The sequence below is a fragment of the Muntiacus reevesi genome, chromosome 8 (genome assembly GCF_963930625.1).
Source record: "Muntiacus reevesi chromosome 8, mMunRee1.1, whole genome shotgun sequence".
NCBI classification, from domain to species: domain Eukaryota; kingdom Metazoa; phylum Chordata; class Mammalia; order Artiodactyla; family Cervidae; genus Muntiacus; species Muntiacus reevesi.
Window position 1 is genome coordinate 37,428,552 of NC_089256.1, and position 18,701 is coordinate 37,447,252.

Below are 18,701 nucleotides of genomic sequence, written 5' to 3' on the forward strand. Positions count from 1 at the left end.
AATCTACACTCCCTGCACTGGAAGGCAAAGTTCTAACCACTGGGCATCCAGGGAAGTCCCCAAATCATCTTTTTTCCCCGCGAGGTAACTTTTTTCCCCGTGAAGTAAAGCTTACATATTAGTAAAATGCACAAATTTTAGTATAACAATCAGTGAGTTTAATGCACATACCTGTGTGACACAACCCTATCTAGGCACAGAGCATTATTATCATGAGAGAAAGTTCTCTCATGACCCTCCTGTCAATCCCTTCCCCTACTCCCACGAGGCAACCAGCGCTCTCATTTATTTTTTTCACCACAGAGCTTTATAATGTTTTATCCGAAATTCTACTGTGGGGGGTGGGGGGCAGAAAGGGAACCTGGACCAGACTGTAAAGGAATATTTCACGCCTAATGAATGTGTTCAGATTGTATCTTAAGATCAGTGGTTCTACAGAAACTAGCCTAGCCCTGATCTGAAGTAAAATGAAATCCCCTAGTCTACAGTAAAATGGAAAAAAGGACAATGCAGTTAGGATTCTTTTCTTTATTGATATATAACTTACATACAATAAGTCACTAATTTAAGTTCACTCTGCTGCTGCTGCTAAGTCGCTTCAGCTGTGTTCAACTCTGAGACCCCAGAGACAGCAGCCCACCAGGCACCCCCGTCCCTGGGATTCTCCAGGCAAGAACACTGGAGTGGCTTGCCATTTCCTTCTCCAATGCAGCCAAGTGAAAAGTGAAAGTGAAGTTGCTCAGTCGTGTCTGACTCTTAGTGACCCCATGAACTGCAGCCTACTAGGCTCCTCCGTCCATGGGATTTTCCAGGCAAGAGTACTGGAGTGGTGTGCCACTGCCTTTTCCCAAGTTCACTCTAATCACCTATTATTTATTTTCTCTCTCTTTTTTTTTGACTGTGCTGCGTGGCTGGGCAAGAGTACTGGAATGGGGTGCCATTGCCTTCTCTCAAGTTCACTCTAATCACCTATTATTTCTCTCTTTTTTTTTTTTTTTTGACTGTGCTGCGTGGCTTGCAGGATCTCAGTTCCCCAACCAGGGACTGAATCCAGGCCAGAGCAGCAAAAGCCCAGAATTCTAAGCACTAGACCACCAGGAAACCCCTCATGTATTTTTATACAAGGATACAACCATATAACCACCACTTAGATCAATATATAGAATATTACCAGTATCTCAAAAGGCTCTTTCAAGGTCACTGCTACTTAATCCCCTGAAGTTTCTTTTAAAAATATATTTACATTCAAGGAAGAATATATATTCTAAAGAAGACATATAGATGGCCAACAAGTATATGAAAAGATGCTCAACATCATTAATCATCAGGTTCACGCAAATCAAAACCACAAAGATATCTTACTTCACACCTGTTAGAATGGCTGTTATCAAAAGTTAAAAGATAAAGTCTGGCAAGGATGTGAAGAAAAGGGAATCCTTGGACACCACTGGTGAAAACATAAATTGGTACAGCCATTATGGAAAACAGAACTACCATACGTTCTGGCAATCACATTTCTCGATGTATATCCAAAGGAAATAAGTCACCATCTCGAAGAAATATCTGTACTCTAGTTTACTGCAACATCATTCACAGTAGCAAAGATAAGGAAACAACCTACGTGCCCATTGACAGGTGAATGGGTAAAGAAAAGGGGACCAGATGCCATGATCTTTGTTTTCTAAATGCTGAGCTTTAAGCTAACATTTTCTCTCTCCTCTTTCACTTTCATCAAGAGGCTCTTTAGTTCTTCTTTGCTTTCTACCATAAGGGTGGTGTCATCTGCATATGTGAGATTATTGATATTTCTGAGATTACTGATACTGATCTCACTTATAAGTGGAAACTAAAAAAGTCAAACTCATAATAAGAGAGGGTAAAACTCTTGTTACCAGGGGCTAGGGAGTAGGGGTAAATGGTGAAAAGGTACAGACATTCAGTTATAAGATGAAAAGTTCTGAAGATCTAATGTACAGCACAGTGACTGTAGTTAATATAAAGTACTGTATACTTGAAATTTGTTAATAGAGAAAATCTTAATTGTTCTCACCACAAAAGGTAACTATGTAACGTGATAGATGTGCTAATTAGTTTGATTGTGATAGGTGTTTCATAATGTATACAAATATGAAAGCGTTATGTTATACACCTTGGTGGTGGCGGTTTAGTCACTAAGTCATGTCCAACTCTTGCAAACCCATGGACTGTAGCCCGCCAGGCTCTTCTGTCCACGGGATCTAACAAGCAAGAATACTGAAGTGGATTGCCATTTCCTTCTCCAGGGGATCTTCCCGACCCAGGAATCAAACCCAGGTCTCCTGCATTGCAGGCAGATTCTTTACCAACTGAGCTATGAGGGGAGCCCATTTATTTATTTATTTAATTTATTTGGCTGGTGTTTGGTATACACCTTAAATACATATGACTTTTATTTGTCAATCATACTTCAATAAAGCTAGAAAAAATGCATACATTCAGAAGTGTGCAGTTATCTCATATTTTGCTGGTACGAATGTAAAATGGTGTAGTCACTTTGGAAAACAGTATGGCAGTTCCTCAGTTAATACAGAGTTGCTTATAACCCAGTGATTCCACCTAGATATATACCGAAGAGAACTGAAAACACATGTTCACACAAAAACGTGTACATGTTTGTAGTAGTGATATTCTTAAAAGCTAAACTGTTGGAACAAGAGAAATGTCCAAATGACAAATAAATAGAATATGACATAACCACACAGTGGAGTATTATTTAACAATAAAAGGGCATGAAGTACTGATACATGCTTCAACATGGGTGATTCTTTATATTATAAACATTATATTAAGTGAAAAGAAGTATGACACAAAAGGTCACATATTGTGACCTTCATATGTTCCATTTATAGGAAATGTCCATAACAGGCAAATCCATAGAGAAAGAAAGTATATTCGTGGTTGCCAGGGGCTAAAGAGGATGAGGAATGACTGCTAATGGTGGAGTGGGAGGGAGAGAAGGGGTCAGATTTTGGGGGATGATAAAATGTTCTAAAATTAGACTATGGTGATGGTTGCACAACTCCATAAATATACTAAAAACCACTAAATTACATTCTAAATGGTAAACTTCATGGTATGTCAGTTATATCTCAATCAAGATCTTAATTTTTTTTAAAAAAAGAAACTGTTAATAGATGTCTCTTTGGGAGGGAGGTGGGAGGGGGGATCGGGATGGAGAATACGTGTAACTCTATGGCTGATTCATGTCAATGTATGACAAAACCCACTGAAATGCTGTGAACTAATTAGCCTCCAACTAATAAAAATAAATAAATTTAAAAAAAAAAAGAAAAGAAAAGAAGTCTCTTTGGGTGATCTGGAATTCTCTATCATTCATCCTTTTCATCAGTTTGTATATCTGTTTTCGTTCAGCAGGTAACATCAAATTTTACTTAGTTACCAGTCACCCCCAGTTTCCCTAATATGGGAAAAATGTGAAACCACCAAAAACAAGTTCCAGCATTTAAGAGAAAACTCAGTGTAACTGTTCAGTGGCAAGTTGTGTTTTTTTCCCACCGAGAAGCAAATTAGCGGTAAAAGCTAGTTTAAATTGTGTCTTTAGATATGATGAACAGAAAAACCTAATTCTTACCACAAAAGTTTCAAACTGGAATTAAAGTGTCTTAATTGTGGAGAAGGACATGGCAACCCACTCCAGTATTCTTGCCTGGAAAATCCCATCGACTGAGGATCAAAATAAATAAATAAATAAATAAAGTGTCTTAATTGAAAATATTTTATGGCACACTGCATGAACATTATTTGTCCATGAGTTGAGAAAAATCTTTTCAGTCTCTGTGTTTACTTCTGTTCTGCTACCATCGAATACATTCCTAAACATTTTACAATTACTTAAAATGTTTTAACGAGTGGGTACATAGATATGCAGTTTTAAAATATGTTCCATTTCTTTAAATGAGATCTCTAATAAATCCATAGTCCTCTCCAATCAAAACGACACACACTACTGAATACGATCCATGGAATCACAACACAAGCATAAATCCTGGTTTGGGTCACGGCCATAAAATGTTAGACCATGGGCAAAGTTCTGATGTTTTTCCCTTAAGGTGGGCATTTTTCCATGTCGTTTAAAACTGTGGTTACAGCATTTATGTTTAATATCTTGGATATATGTACTCTATCATCTTATTCATGCTTTGAGGCATCTCTGCCCTCTGTATTTTGCTAGATGAGCTATTATTTGTATTTCTCATGTCTAGCATTTTAGGTTAAGAAATTCCTACATGGTCTACCTGGTTCAACTCATTAAGTCTTTAAATCTGTATTAGTAGTACAAAAATAGCACAGAGGTGCTTTTCATGTGCAAAAGAATCCTTCTTCTATGCATGTGTTTGCAGCAGCTGCTTTCCATCTCGGTGGGAACTTGAGGAACTGTTTATGATTGTGCTGTGTTGTCTTCTGCTTTGTGTAACTGTTATCAGAAGTTCTAATTTCCTTTGCCATTAAAGAAATATTACATCCTTTAACAATGTTTGTTGGCTCCTTCCTCCTCAACATCATGCTGTGTGCCATCAGTCATGGAGATTCCATAAATGCCAACCTTGAGATGCTATGACATATATAAAAATATGAAATAATGAAGTCCTGCTTTCACTGTGCAGTTGAGTGAAACAATACTTCAAGAAAAAGAAATAAGCCAAGGGTATAGTAATTTGCTCAGCATAGTTTTTATTTTTTTATTTTTAAGCTACACTTGTAACCTGTTTGTATAAAAAAATAATTTTTTATTGAGATATAATTGACATATAACATTACTTTAATTTCAGGTATACAACATAATGATTTGATATTTGTCTGTATTACAAGATGTTTACTACAAGTCTAATTAACATTCATCACCACACACAATCACAAAATTTTCTTCCTGTGATGAGAACTTTTAACATCTACTCTCTTAGCAGTTTCCAAATATTCAATACAGTATTATTTTAAAAATTATTTTTGGAGAGTCTAGAAATATGTAAAGTTAAATGAAAAAGTTACTTAGCTCTACAATTGCACTCTTCAGGAATACCTGCTGTAAACAGTTTGGTATTTTTTTATACCTTTCCCTTGCTCTTGACCATACAAACTACAAAAACTTCTGGCTCAGAAACTGTATCATAATTAAATTCAGAGAACTTCAGGCTTTCAGGATTTTTTTTTTTAATTCAGTTGCAAAAAATAATTCTTGCTCTTTGTAAAATTTTAAATAGCACAGATGTATGTATATAAAGTACCAATGCCCTTATACTTCTAACAATCTGGTAATATCAATTCCAAATATCTTTCCTACGTTAGTGAAAGTCACTCAATCATGTCCGACTCTTTGTGACCCATCTCCAAGCAAATACTGATGCACATATTAGTAACTGTTAAACTAAATGAGAAGGACACATAAAATGCAAGCAGTATAAAATACCTCCCAGTCCCAGTTCAAATCTCCTCTGGTGGGTGATCCTACTCTTTGGATAAAAATTAGGGCAGATGCCATGACTTTCCTGGTCACAATTACATAATAAAAATTATCTAGTCATTTCTAGTTACAAAACAATCCACTGGGAATACATCAGTACAGTTCCTTTATTGTAATTAATGCCTCCCACCACACAATCTCTTGCACTATCCTCACCCCACCCCCAACTTCTTTCTCTGTCCTTACAGCTCCCATCTCTTTCACTGAGGTGCCCTTGTCCTGTCAGGAAGGCCTGTGGCTCAGTGCCCAGACCAGCTCCCTCCTGACATAATATGGACTCACATCTGGTTCACAGAAACACATAACTCTTTAATGCAACAACTCCTAGAAATTTACCTGCAAGTATATTCATGTATGTGCCAGCAGATATTTATTCAAGGATATTCAAGTAGCAAAAGACAAGGAAAGGCTCATCAAAAGGAGACTGATTAAATATGTCACAGGATCATGTAGAATCACCTGAAACTGCCCATGTTTCATACTTTCTGCCTCTAGAAACTGCAGTTTCAGGTGGTTCAACCTAACAGTTTCACCCATACAATGTAGTTATATGTACTGAAAGTCAAATATATAAATTTATGTATTTGTATGTGCTGTATCATATCTCCCCCAGATGCACATGTTGAAGTCCTAATGGCCAATACTTCAGAATGTGACTGTATTTGAAAACAGGACCTTGAAAGAGGTAGTTAAGTTAAAATGGGGTTGTTAGGGTAGACCCTCATCCAAGATGACTGGTGTCCTCACAAGACAAGGAAATTAGAACACAGACCACAGAGACACAGAGATGACCACATGAGGACACAGCGGGAAAGCATCCATCTCCAAGCCAAGAAGAGGCTTCAGAAAAAGGTAAACCTGCTGATACCTTGATCCTGGACTTTGAGCCTCAGGAACTTTAAGAAAATTAATTTTTCTTATTTAAGCCCTTCAGTCTATGTATTTTGTTATGGCAGCCCTAGCAATTAATTAATGTATATATGTATTTTACAAATAAACTTGTATATATGTATCCTTTGGGATAGAGAGAAGAACATGTAAATGATGCACAGAATTTCTCTGGAAGGACTGCACAGGGGAAATAGGTAGCGAACATGGGATATCTTCATATGCAATTTTAATTTTTGCCACATATATGCATTGTGAATTAATTTTATCTTTCTAATGAATGCATTTAAGACTATAATATCTCCTCAAGGTACAACTTTGCCCATAGCCTGTAAATTTTGATATGTAGTATTTTCAAGTTACTAATTCCTAAATAGTTTATATAGTTTCAGTTAAATTTTTAAATAATTTTTTAAAATGCTATCCAAGTCAGGTGTTAGTCACTCAGTCAGGTCTGACTCTTTGCTATGCTAATGCTAATTCACTTCAGTCATGTCCGACTCTTTGCAACCCTATGGACTGCAGACCACTAGGCTTCTCCGTCCATGAGGATTCTCCAGGCAAGAATACTGGAGTGGGTTGCCATGCCCTCCTCCAGGGGATCTTAGACAAAAAAAATTACCCTTAACGACTTCCCTTTTTCCAAGGAAGAAAATTAAAGTCCCCAGTACAACCTATTCATTCTACCCTCTCCCAACTGGTAATCAATTTGACATCAATTTTCTTGATCTTTCTACAGGTGTACATTTACATATATATCTTATCACATGCACAAAAAATTTTTAATAAAAATTTAATCATGTTCTATGTCACTCTGAAATATGCTTTACTTTAGTGTAGAAATACACTATGGACATCTTTTTAATTTAACTTACTCTTTTTAATACCTGCATAGCATTGTGTAGCATGGATGAGCCATCATTTATCTAGCTGTTACCCATTGATTAATATTCTTTATCCCTCTTCCTTTTTTATTTCTGGATTTTGTTTCACTTGGTTTGCTATTAAAAACAATGCTGACCAAAAAAAGGCTACAATCAATATCTTTTAAGTTTTTAAGTCCAAAGCAACAAAAAAGATCATTATTGCTTAACCTGCATCTCCTTGAGGACTAGTGAGGCTGAATATCATTTCACATGTTATGAATCATTTATATTTATTTTTCCAGAATTTGCTTGTTTTTATTATCTAGAATTTTCCTTCCTTATAATTTCAACTTTCATACCCTCTTCAAACTGAGTTAAAGTAAAAAGCTTTCCAAGTAGTTATTTTTCTTCTTTTTTGGTTCCCCTTTTGTTAAGAGTGTGTGTGTCTCTGTTTCCTTGCACTATGATTGGCAATAACTAATTTTTAATTTTCAGAATTTGAGATTTCCTGTGTAGTCCTGTTACATATTTTTGTTACGTGTTAGATGAGTATTTGAGAAAAGTATGCACTTTTAGCTCCTTAGGTATATAAAGTTTTATCAATTATTTTCCAATTAAATGTTTGTTGTGTGGAATTAAACTTTTTCTGATAACAAACTATTATGCATTTTCTTCCATTCAACATTTGCCTGGAGTGTGTATGTGTTTATATTATTTTAACTTTTCTGCATTATTTTGTTTATATTTGTCTGAAATAACACAAATCCGAAGATTTGTTTCTATACAATTTAAGAGGCTTTAAAAAAAAGAGAGAATGTATTGCATTGCTACAATATTTTGCTTTTTTTCTCTTCCCTCCTCCACTATCTTTTTACTTTTCCTTGGCTGATTCTTTGTTTTTCTTTATTTTCCTCAATATCATCTTTCCTTTTATATATAGTCTATTCATAAATACCCTTAACAATTGTAAGAAACATAGACACACTTGTTACACATTTTCTCCTCTTCATTTCATGAACTTCCTCAATTTTCATTTAATTATGCACCCTTCCCCAACCCAGTCATTGCACTTCAGTAGTAGGCCTTGACTTGTCTTGGCAAATATTTTTTTTCTGACTCTAATGGTCTCCAACTGATCCAGTCAAAGCAAAGCTCAGGACTTTTGTTTGATGAAGCAGGTAGTTATACTCTCACTCCTTCCACTGTAAAGAAAAAGGATGTGATTCCAAATACTGCACATGCAGACATCTTCCAAAAGAGGGAAGCCAGTCTGAGGATGAAAGTAATACACAAAAAGCAAAGCTGAGAGAATAAAGCCAACAGCAGAGGAATCACATATCAATAACTTAAGACATACTAGTACTGAGTTTAAATATATTTTCTTCATATTAAAAAACAGTATCTATAGTCTCTTCTATCAACACAGAAGTTGTAACATACTCTAATTCTTTCCCACCAAACGTCCACCATCTCCCCTCTGACAAAGACTTACTGAAACTGTGCAGAATTTTAGCATAAGCTGTTAGTTCTCCTTCTAGATATGTATTTCATGTCTAACAACTTAAAATTTTCTTCTTTGTTCTTTTGTACCCAGGACTCCCTGGGTCTGATCTTCCAGTTCATTAATTCAGTCAATCTATTACAACCATGCTGCTATTCAACGTGCTATTAAATTTTTTATCACAGAAAATGTTTTCAACTTTCAAAAACTTTATTGTTCTTATGCCCCATTGCTATTTTATGGAAACTGTATTCCCTAAAATCTTTGAAGACATTTTAAAATAACAAATATCATTTATTACGTTCAATTCATTTCCCCAAAAATTGATTCCTCTATTTGTTCAGTTTGGTGTTCCTCTCTCAGCCTCTTGATTTTCCTTAAATATTTAGTGAGTCTCAGTTAACTGAACTGATTGCTAAAGTTGGTTTCCCCAGCAAAGTGGTTCTCATCTCTGGATGCACTGTAGAAAACACCTTTAAATTAAAAAATGACCTAGGTGATTTTAATGGTCATCCACCTCTTAGAATCACTGCTTTAATATGTGTGAATATCACTCTTCTCTGCATCATGAACATGTAGGCTGATAATAAGAGTTCTGCCTGTCAAGAGTGTCATGTAGAGATGCAGGGGAGCAGCTAGGTGGGTAACTTGTGAAGAAAGGAGCCCCACATTCACAGTGGCAATTAGAAGTTCTCTGAGATATAACCCTGATTCTCTCTCTGGCCCTCAAGCCCAATGGAGATACACCTAATTTACATAAATAAGTTCTAGTAGGTTAGCCCAGGAGTAAACATTGTTATTAGCTATTCTAATTAGTCCTAATACAGTTCCAAAATCTAAATTAATTACCTTTTGACCGCTATTATCATCTGAATATTTGCATCCCCCCACCCCAATTCATATGTTGACCTCCTAATCCCTAAGGTGATGTCATTAAGAGGTTCGACCTTTAGAAGATGATTAAGTCATGAGGGCAGAGCCCTCATGAATGAGATTGGTGCCCTTATGAAAGAAGGCCCAGAGAACTCACTTGCCCCTTCCACCTTGTGAGGCTGCAGCAAGAAGAATGCAGTCTGCAACCCGGAAAAAGGCCCTCGCCAGAATCCAACCATGTTGGCACTCTGATCTGGACTCCCAGCCTCCAACACTGTGAGAAATAAGTTTCTGTTGTTTGTAAGTCATCAAGTCTATGGTATGTTGAAGCAACCAACATGGGCTAAGACAACCAACCTCAACTTTTCAGTCTCTGAGCTTCAGAGTTTTCCAGAATTGTGTTGGAAAACTCACTTTTCTAGCTTTTCCCCTTCAAGTCTATACTGGTTTGCAGACTTCTCAATGCTGTATGATTTTATCATCAAACTGCTCCTATGTGCTTTTCATTTTTCATGAAGTCCTCAACATTTCTGATCCTTAGATGACACCTTTCCCAGCTTTTCAACACTAGTAAGGATGTGTTTTTATTCTCCCATTTTCTTATTCTTGGTGTTACTTAACTAGATTTTTTTTTTCATTATACAATAAAACATCCTTACATTAGACTATTCAAATCATTCTGAAGAATTTAAGTTGTAAAAGTAGTAGTCATCCCCACCAATTGTCCTCCTCAAATTTCTCGTTAACACTATTAAAGTAGTTACAGTAATGCTACTGTATTTCCCTTTATATTCTCTATTCTTTGAAAGTGAATACTACTAAGTTGAGTCCACACTCAAAGAGAGGGGAATAAATCTCTCTCTTGGAGAAGACGTATCTAAATACATATTTTCCAGAATTCTTCTATGAAGGAGATTTGTCTCCTCTCTCTCAATTATTTATTCAGTCATTTACTTGCATCATTATGAACTCAGGATACTTATTTTATTCTTTGGGTTAAAATTTAATACAATAGTTATTTTGTTGGTCAAGCTTTGGCCACTGGGCACTCCAGTGTTCTTTTTACATGCCCTCCCCCCCCCCCCACTTTGTAGTACTTCCCCATCTTTTGGCTCTATAAGATGCTCCAGACTCATCTTGTGACATATATCCTATTGTTCCTCTGGAGAACCCTGACTAATATAGTGGATAATCAAGGAGTAAGCTGATGAAGGAATGAGTGACAGGCGTAAAGTACAGGGACTTTTTAAAGCCCTACAAATTCTTCTGAGACACAGCCACAGTAATCAGTAACACCGATGCTCTCAATGCCCCGATACTCTTCACCTCACATTAATGAATGAATGGTAGAGGGCAAAGAGACTACCTTTTGATATCAGACCAAGGATCATATCTCAAAGTTGACATCTACTAGTTATTTGGTTTGAAAAATATGTATTCAAGGGACTTCCTTGGTCCAGTGGTTAAGACTTCGTCCTTCCACTGCAGGGGCACAGGTTGGATTCCTGGTGGGGTAACTAAGATCCCACGTGCCTCGTGGTGCAGCCAAAAAAAAAAAAGAGAGAGAAAAATTTAAGACTTCCCTGGTAGCCCAGTGGGTAAGACTCCACGCTCCCAATGTACGGGGCCCAGGTTCGATCCCTGGTCAGGGAACTGGATCCCACAAGCCACAACTAAGAGTTTGTATGCCACAACTAAATATACCACATGCCACAACTATGATCCAGCGAAGCCAAATAAATAAATATTTAAATATGTAAAAATCAGTATTCATTGAAGTCTTAGCACGCTCAGATTTAAAACTGGCAGATTATCATGAATCCCTCAAAGAACTATTAAGAGTTTACATGATAATATGTGGAATGGATCAAGCGAAGTATCTGGTACATAGCAAGAGCTCAAGACACCTTAATTGTCTTTCTTCCATTTTCCCCCTAATTCACTGGGAAGATAAAGGTCATCTAGTTCAAGCTCCTTAACTGGATCCTACATTTATCCTAACAGACCTCTATCTATACACCTGTCCGTTCAGCTTACCAGAGCATCTATACTTCTTTCCTCTTTAGTACTATATTCCCTCCTTAACCATTTCTCTCTTGCTTCTTCACATTAAACAAGCATTTACTGCTTTTTCTATTTATCATTCTGTTTCTCTCCTCCTATTTCTATGAAACTACTCAGCTTTCTTTCACTGGCCAATCTCTCCTAAACTCCATGGTGGTTTGCCTTCTGACTGCTCCTGCCAATCAAAACTACTTTCTTAGAGGTAAGGGACTATTTTTCAACAAGCCAGAGGCCTTCTCCTCTCTGCAGGATATGAGGTTGCTGATCTCTCCTTTTGCTTGAAATTCTCTCTCCCATGCTGTCTTCCTCTCTCCAATTATGCATCATCTTTCTCTAACATGAGTCCTGTCTTTTTCTCATTTTGACTTCCAAGGATGAATGTTTTTTACTATTTGCTTTTTCCCTACAAAGTTTCAATTTCTTTCTGTTATAAAAGCTGCTATGTTTTTACAATACAGCTAACATTCAAAGCTGATCTTATTCCAAATCTTTGGTTAGGCAAAGCACTCTTCGGAACAATTTATTTTGAAGCAATAAACCAGAGTCTGTTTGCAACATGTCAAAATGGCATTGCCTCTTAAGAGAACTACTTCCAATCTCCATTTTATCAACACCACCAAAATTTTAACCTGGTTTTAAACCCCAAAATGACCTTCAGATCTTCTCACTGAATCCTATCAATTTGTTTCACAATGTTCATCTCCTAATGTTTGTTACCACCACCTTAGAGTAGTCTCCGTTCTACACAGGTCTGGGACTTAATAGTCTTTTGCTCCCAGTCTTTTCCCTATCCTTCAGTGGTTTTATACTCCAGTGTCTCTTTCCATTGCTATCTTTCCAGTGTTATCTTTCCATTGCACTGTAACTCATCATGTACCTCTCCTGCTCTAGAGTCTACAGTACCATTTCCTCACATCTACTCAAATCCAAACTCTTGGGTCCTGCCCTTCCTGACCCCACTTCACACTACCGTCTTTTCTGGCGAGGCTTGCTTATCCACATCTCCTAGTACAACACACAGAGGAGCAGGGTTATACCGCTGATCACATCATCAACTCATCCCTCCTCCCCACTTCACATAGGGTCCTCCCTATGCTCCTTACCAGTTAGTTTACTTTTTGCTAAGTTTATACTATTTTCCCACTGGCATAACCTCTCCATTTTACTCTGCTTATCAAAATCCGATTAACTCTTTAAAGCCCAGTGAAATATGTCTTCTTCTATAAAACCTTAATATTTCCAGCTAAGACTCAACCTTCTACCTTTATTCTGGACTCTATAAGTCCACTTCTTAGCAATCTTGTTACAAAAATATATCTTATTTTTCATATATTAATCTCTAATTTACTAGTGCTTTTACATTAAAATACATTCATTTTTTCCCATTTAAAAGTTTTTAAAATTCTTTTTTTATCTTTCTGACCTTGCCACAGATTCTAGGTATTCCTATTCTTTTCTCCCTCCTCACCATCAGGCTCCTTGAACAAGCAGTTTATACTCAAGAGTCCTTTCTTCCTCACTTGTTATTCACTCTTCAACTCCCTGTTATCTGGCTTTTGTTCCAAAAACTGTTTATATCAAGCTCACACATCAAGACCTCCACATGGCCAAATTCTATGAACTCTGTAAGAAATGTCTTGTTTGGGACCTTTTGGCAATACTACCTCACTTGTCCTTTGGAGAGCTTCTCTGTCTCACTCCTGAGATCTGATATGACTATAAAATGTGGGTTCACCCCTGGGATGGGCATCGGGCTGACCAACAAGACTGCACAAGGAGGAAAACTGACTGAGGTTGAGCTAGCCCCATAGACCCATGTGATCCCAGAAGCTGCTTTCTCTGGTCTTCCCAAGGCTTCATTATTTGACTTTCCTTCCACTTCTGTGCGCCTACCCAGTATCTATCCATAAATCCCCCTTTTCTGCTTAAGTTAGCCAAAGGCAATTTCTGTTGCTCACAACCAAACAGAAATTTATCCTGCAACTGAAGTAGAGGTAGAAGTGGTACCTCTCATGGTTTCACTACAAACTTCTTTTCCCTGTTCCCTTCACTATGGATGTCTGCTGTTCAAGAAATTATAGTAGCTAAGGGGAGAATGTTTTTGCCAAGGGACCCAATAATGGCTTCATTAATTTGGAGGGAAGACTGTCTGAGGCTCCTCATGCAGCCAGCTAACAGACAAAAGGGAAGTCACAAGGAGCAGGGAACTGAGTGAACCTGGGGGTACCTCTTTTTACTAACACTAGCAGCGAAGTTACCACACTACTGCCACATTACACAGACAAGGTCTGTGAGGGCTCAGATCTGTCAGGAATAAAAGTCTGCAAACCACACGTGTCTGACCCCGAAGTCCATGCTCTTTAACATACCACTTTTCCACCACAACAATCTACTTGCAGCTTCTTAATCAAGAAAAGCCCTCTCTCATTTCCATGCCTTTGTACCTGTCACTCCACAAAGTCTTAAGAGGAAATACACTCTATATTCTTATTGAGTATCCCCAGTAGATTATAAACTTCTAAATGGTAGAAATCAAAGCTTCCACATTTGTATCCTCAATAATTAGTACTCAGTATGGGGACGATAAATGTCTGTTGAAAGAATATCTGGTCTTTCTCTTAATTTTCCATGGTATTCATCACTGCAACATCAATTTTGAGTACTTATTTTAAATTAGGTAATGAATATTGTGTTCAGTCCCTTATTTGATATGATGTTCCCCAATCCTCCCAATAAGTCTAAAAACTTCTTAAGAGCTGAGTCCACACCATTTACTATTTTTGTATTCTCTTTAATAGCTAAGAGTATTGGGCACATGGTAAACACTCAATAAATACTTCATGAACTGAATTAAAAACACAGTATTAGCACATTAATAGGAACAACTTATCATCTCCTACTGATCTAATTAAAAGATCTGGCCTTCTGAAGTAGTGCAATTGTACCCATATGGAAAACTTAATGAGAAAAAGAAAAATTATCTAATTGGACAGTTAACAGCTTTTCTTTTAGCATTACACAAATATTTTATGGATAACAAGAGTCAACTTCCAGAGTTGAGAGTAAAAGACTCAAGGTACATATCTCCATGCATATTGGAAGGAAGATTACATGTTTAAGGGATCCATTATAACCACAATTACTTAAATTCCACTAATCCTTAACAAATCCATAATAGTAGTATAGGACATAAAGAATATTTAATGGTGAAATCAATTAATGCCAAATCAACCTATGCTAAAGATGCATATGGTTATCTTCACATAATATATAACACAACAGTCATTTACTCATTTAACAAATATTTTTTGAATGCCTACTAATAATTAGTGCTACGTTAGGTCCCAAAAGTACGAAGATGAGAGAACACAGTTGCTAAGTTGGTGGGGATCTATCTCCACCATGCTGCAATGGTATGCAAGAATAAAGTGTGAATTGTACCTCCTGGAGCCCTCAATGTGGATGCTCCAGGGGTAGCAGGCTCACAGAGAAGGTAGATAAACACATACTCAGGGGCTATGTGATTAGTGTTAACAGAGAAATAAGTACAAGTTGTTATTGGGACCATAGAAGAGAAAATAATCAACTTACTGAAGAAGTAAGGAAAAGACATGGAAGAAACTGACGTACATGAATTCTGATGTGAGTTAAGGTGTAAGGAAGCTACCAACACAGAAACATCCAGAATGGAATCAAACCTGAAACTACAGCTGCAAGCAGTGTTGGGGAGGTTTCAAAGCAAATCAATCTGACTCAAAGCAAACTGTTGTAGAAGAGCAAACAATAAAACACTCCTTGCCATCAAGTTTAAGAATAATGAAACACAAGCACAAAAGAAGTTAAAACTACCAGATGATATAAGCATAAAGGGAATCTCTTAATACGTGGGTGAAAAGTTCAAAGGGAGCCAACCACTAAAGAGTTAGAGCTGTCCAGGAAAACCTTCACTAAAGTAGAGTTAGAACTACAGTCATTGGGAGAGGGAGCACAGGGGGGCATCCATATGCTGAGAAAGACCAACATCACTAATAGAAGCCAGGATCTGAACTGCTGATGTGTGGGACCACGAGGAGGCTCGCGTTGGGAAGCAGTGGGGGGAAAGCTGGACATGTGAGTGCAGGCCTGATTTAGAAGAGCCTAGAACACAAGTTTATTAGATTGGACATTTTTTAGACACATAGTAGTTCTCAACCCTTATTGCTAAATAGAAACACCTGACGAGCTTTAAAGAATACACCTATGGCTGAGGTTTACCCTATATCAAAAGTAAGAGAATCTCTGACACAAGAAGCCTGGGTATTAAAATGTAAAAGCACATAAAATGATTCTACTATGCAGTCCAGACTGAGAACCACTGGGTCAGAGGGTAGAAAGGAAAGGCATGACAGATATGGTTAAGACCCAAGTATGGAAGTTTCTCTGGTGGTCCAGGGTCTGTTAAGAATCCACCTGCCAATGCAGGGAACATAGGTTTGATCTCTGGTCCAGGAAGACCCCACAGGCCTCGGAAGAACTAAGCCAATGCACCACAGCTATGGAAGTTCATGCACCCTAGAGCCCATGCTCTGCAACAAGAGAAGACACCGTAGTGAGAAGCCCAGGCACCTCAGCAAAGAGTAGCCCCCCACTAGCCACAACTAGAGAAAGTCTGTGAGCAATGACAACCCACCACAGCTAACAAATAAAATAAATAAATAAATAAATCTTAAAAAAAAAAAAAGACCCAAGTTTGATTCAGTCCCTATTTATAAGCTACAGCTTCACGCTGACTGCCTGTTGAAGCTTATCTCCCGAGTTAAATATTCCGTTTTCTTCGAGCTTCTTTGCCCTTGTTGACAATGCTAAACTCTGAAAATAGGAAAATAGCCCATCAATTTCTCTTACCTGACTATTTCACTGATCGCACAATCTACAACTTTAGAATTTTATTTCCAGGATGTCCCACAGACAACTAACTTAGAAAATAATTATTCCAGGGACTTCCCTGATGGTCCAGTGGTTGACTCCACACATCCAATGCAAGGGGCATGGGTCTGACCCCAGGTTGGGGTTGAGGAAATAGGATTCCACATACCAGCAGAGCATTAAAAAAAATAAGAATCTTAAGTAATTATTTCAATCCTATGCTGCTCTTAAATCACTACAATAGGGTGCTTTTATACTAAGGAATGTTCTAGGCTGCAGGCTTGTCTGGATTTTATAAAACTTTTAAATATATAGAGAATGTAATACCTGTGTATTAAAAAACTCATACTGCTGAGATTAGAGCAAAATATGAGAGTAAGTTCTTCTTTACACCGTTCCTGAGACCAGGTACTTTTCTTGGTTTCAGAAGTGCAATGATTACAAGGTATTTTGCTTATTTTGTAACAAATACTTTTAAAGTACTTCACAAAAAAGGAGAAACAATAAATGTATCCCATATAGCTACTGTGTACTATATTAAATATGTATGCTGTGTAGGAGGAAAAAGTCATCAAGGTGATGAGGATGTGTGCCAGCCTGCTGATCCTTCAAAAAGCAGGTTTGCTTTTTTGCTTTTTTTTTTTAAGAAAAAGCAAAGGTACAAATATGCTTCAGAATCCATGTTACTCACAGAAATGTTTATTCAAGAAATCTGTACTTTGTTAATAAGTAAGCAACTGTCTTTTTTTATGCAAACTTAAGTTAACTACAATTGTCTAGTGTTGTATGGTGTTAGGTCAATGTATCTACTACTAGCAGTAAAAATTGCATGAGAACGTAAGTTTCAAGTCTATAGCTGGGATCATATATATAGGTTTATGTTTAGGTTTATAGTTAACAAATCCGAAGGGTCATACTCCAATGTAACAGGGAGGCGGGGGGTGGGGGGAAGGGGGCCGTGAGTTTGGGAGAACCGCTCCAATTCAGAACGGAAAGAAAAGCTTCTAAAAAGAAGACCTGCAAACCTAACTCTACTACATAGAAGTGAGAGTTAAAAAGCAAATCACGTGAGTCTGACCACTGGGTCTGAAGGAAATTCGGAAGGTAAGGAAAGAAGAAGAAATGAAGGAGACAGAAAAAGGTGAGGGAGGCGGGCAAAGGACATCCGGTGTGAACCTGGATGCCCAGTTCTTTAAGCACCCGGGGCAGCGTGGAGCCCTCCTCGCCCCGCGCGCATCTGGGGGCCGGGGCGCAGCGCGAGCCCCCCACGGGCCTGGCACCAGAGGGCGCGGGGCGCCGAGAGGTCGAGCAGAAGAGGGGTGCGCGCGCCTTCCGTGCTCGCGGCCCCCAGGTTCCGCAAGCAGGGGTCCCCAGGAAGAAGACACACTCTGCGCAGCCCTAGCCTCCGGGAGCTGGGAAGGGGTGGGTGGAGCAGAGCCCGGAGCCGCCCCCCGGAGCCGCCCCCGCAGCCCCGGCCCCCGCCCCGCGCCCCGGCTGTCAGCGGCCCCCTCCCTCAGTCACTCACCCGCTGGCTGCGTGGTCTCGGCCGCGGTGGCGGCGGCAGCGGCGACCCCAGCCTGGGTCATGATCCCAAGCGGGTTCCGCAGGGGTGTCCGACCGCCCGGGCCAATCTCTCCGTCCGCGGCCGCCTCCTGCTTCTCTGGGGCTGGGGGAGCGCGGGCCCAGGCCCTCCTCTCCCCCCGCCCCCGCCGCCTCTTCTAGCGGCCACCGCCGCCACTGCGAGCCCGAGCCCTCAAGGCCGGAGACCCGGCGGCAGCGCGGCCTCAACTTTCCCAGCCCCCCTCCCCCCGCCCCTCCCCGGCCCTCCCCACCCCTCCCGCGGCAGCCGCTCGGCTAGTGAACAGCCTACCCTGGGTGCACCGCGGTCCCGCCCCTACCACTGAGCCCACCAATCCTAACCCGGAGAGGCGCAGTAGTAGCCAGTCGGAGCCCGAGACGCCGTTGCGCTATCTAGGGGGCGGGAGAAGGTGGAGGGAAAACCAAAGAGTGAACGGGCCTCGGGCGGCCCAATGAGGAGGGCCGGGGGTGGGTGCGGAGGTGTGCAAGTTGAGTTGAAGGAACAGGA

General features: G+C 39.2%; 1 protein-coding gene across 3 annotated transcripts in view; it reads right to left on the minus strand.

Annotated features, from left to right (window-relative positions):
- USF3 (upstream transcription factor family member 3) overlaps window positions 1-18,392 on the minus strand; it is a 49,689-nt gene extending 31,297 nt beyond the window's left edge. For all 3 annotated transcript variants that reach the window (XM_065942219.1, XM_065942218.1, XM_065942220.1), the window contains exon 1: window positions 18,141-18,392. The gene's annotated coding sequence lies outside the window, so the exon portion shown is untranslated. The remainder of the gene's footprint in view (window positions 1-18,140) is intronic.
- Window positions 18,393-18,701: the final 309 nt, after the last annotated feature.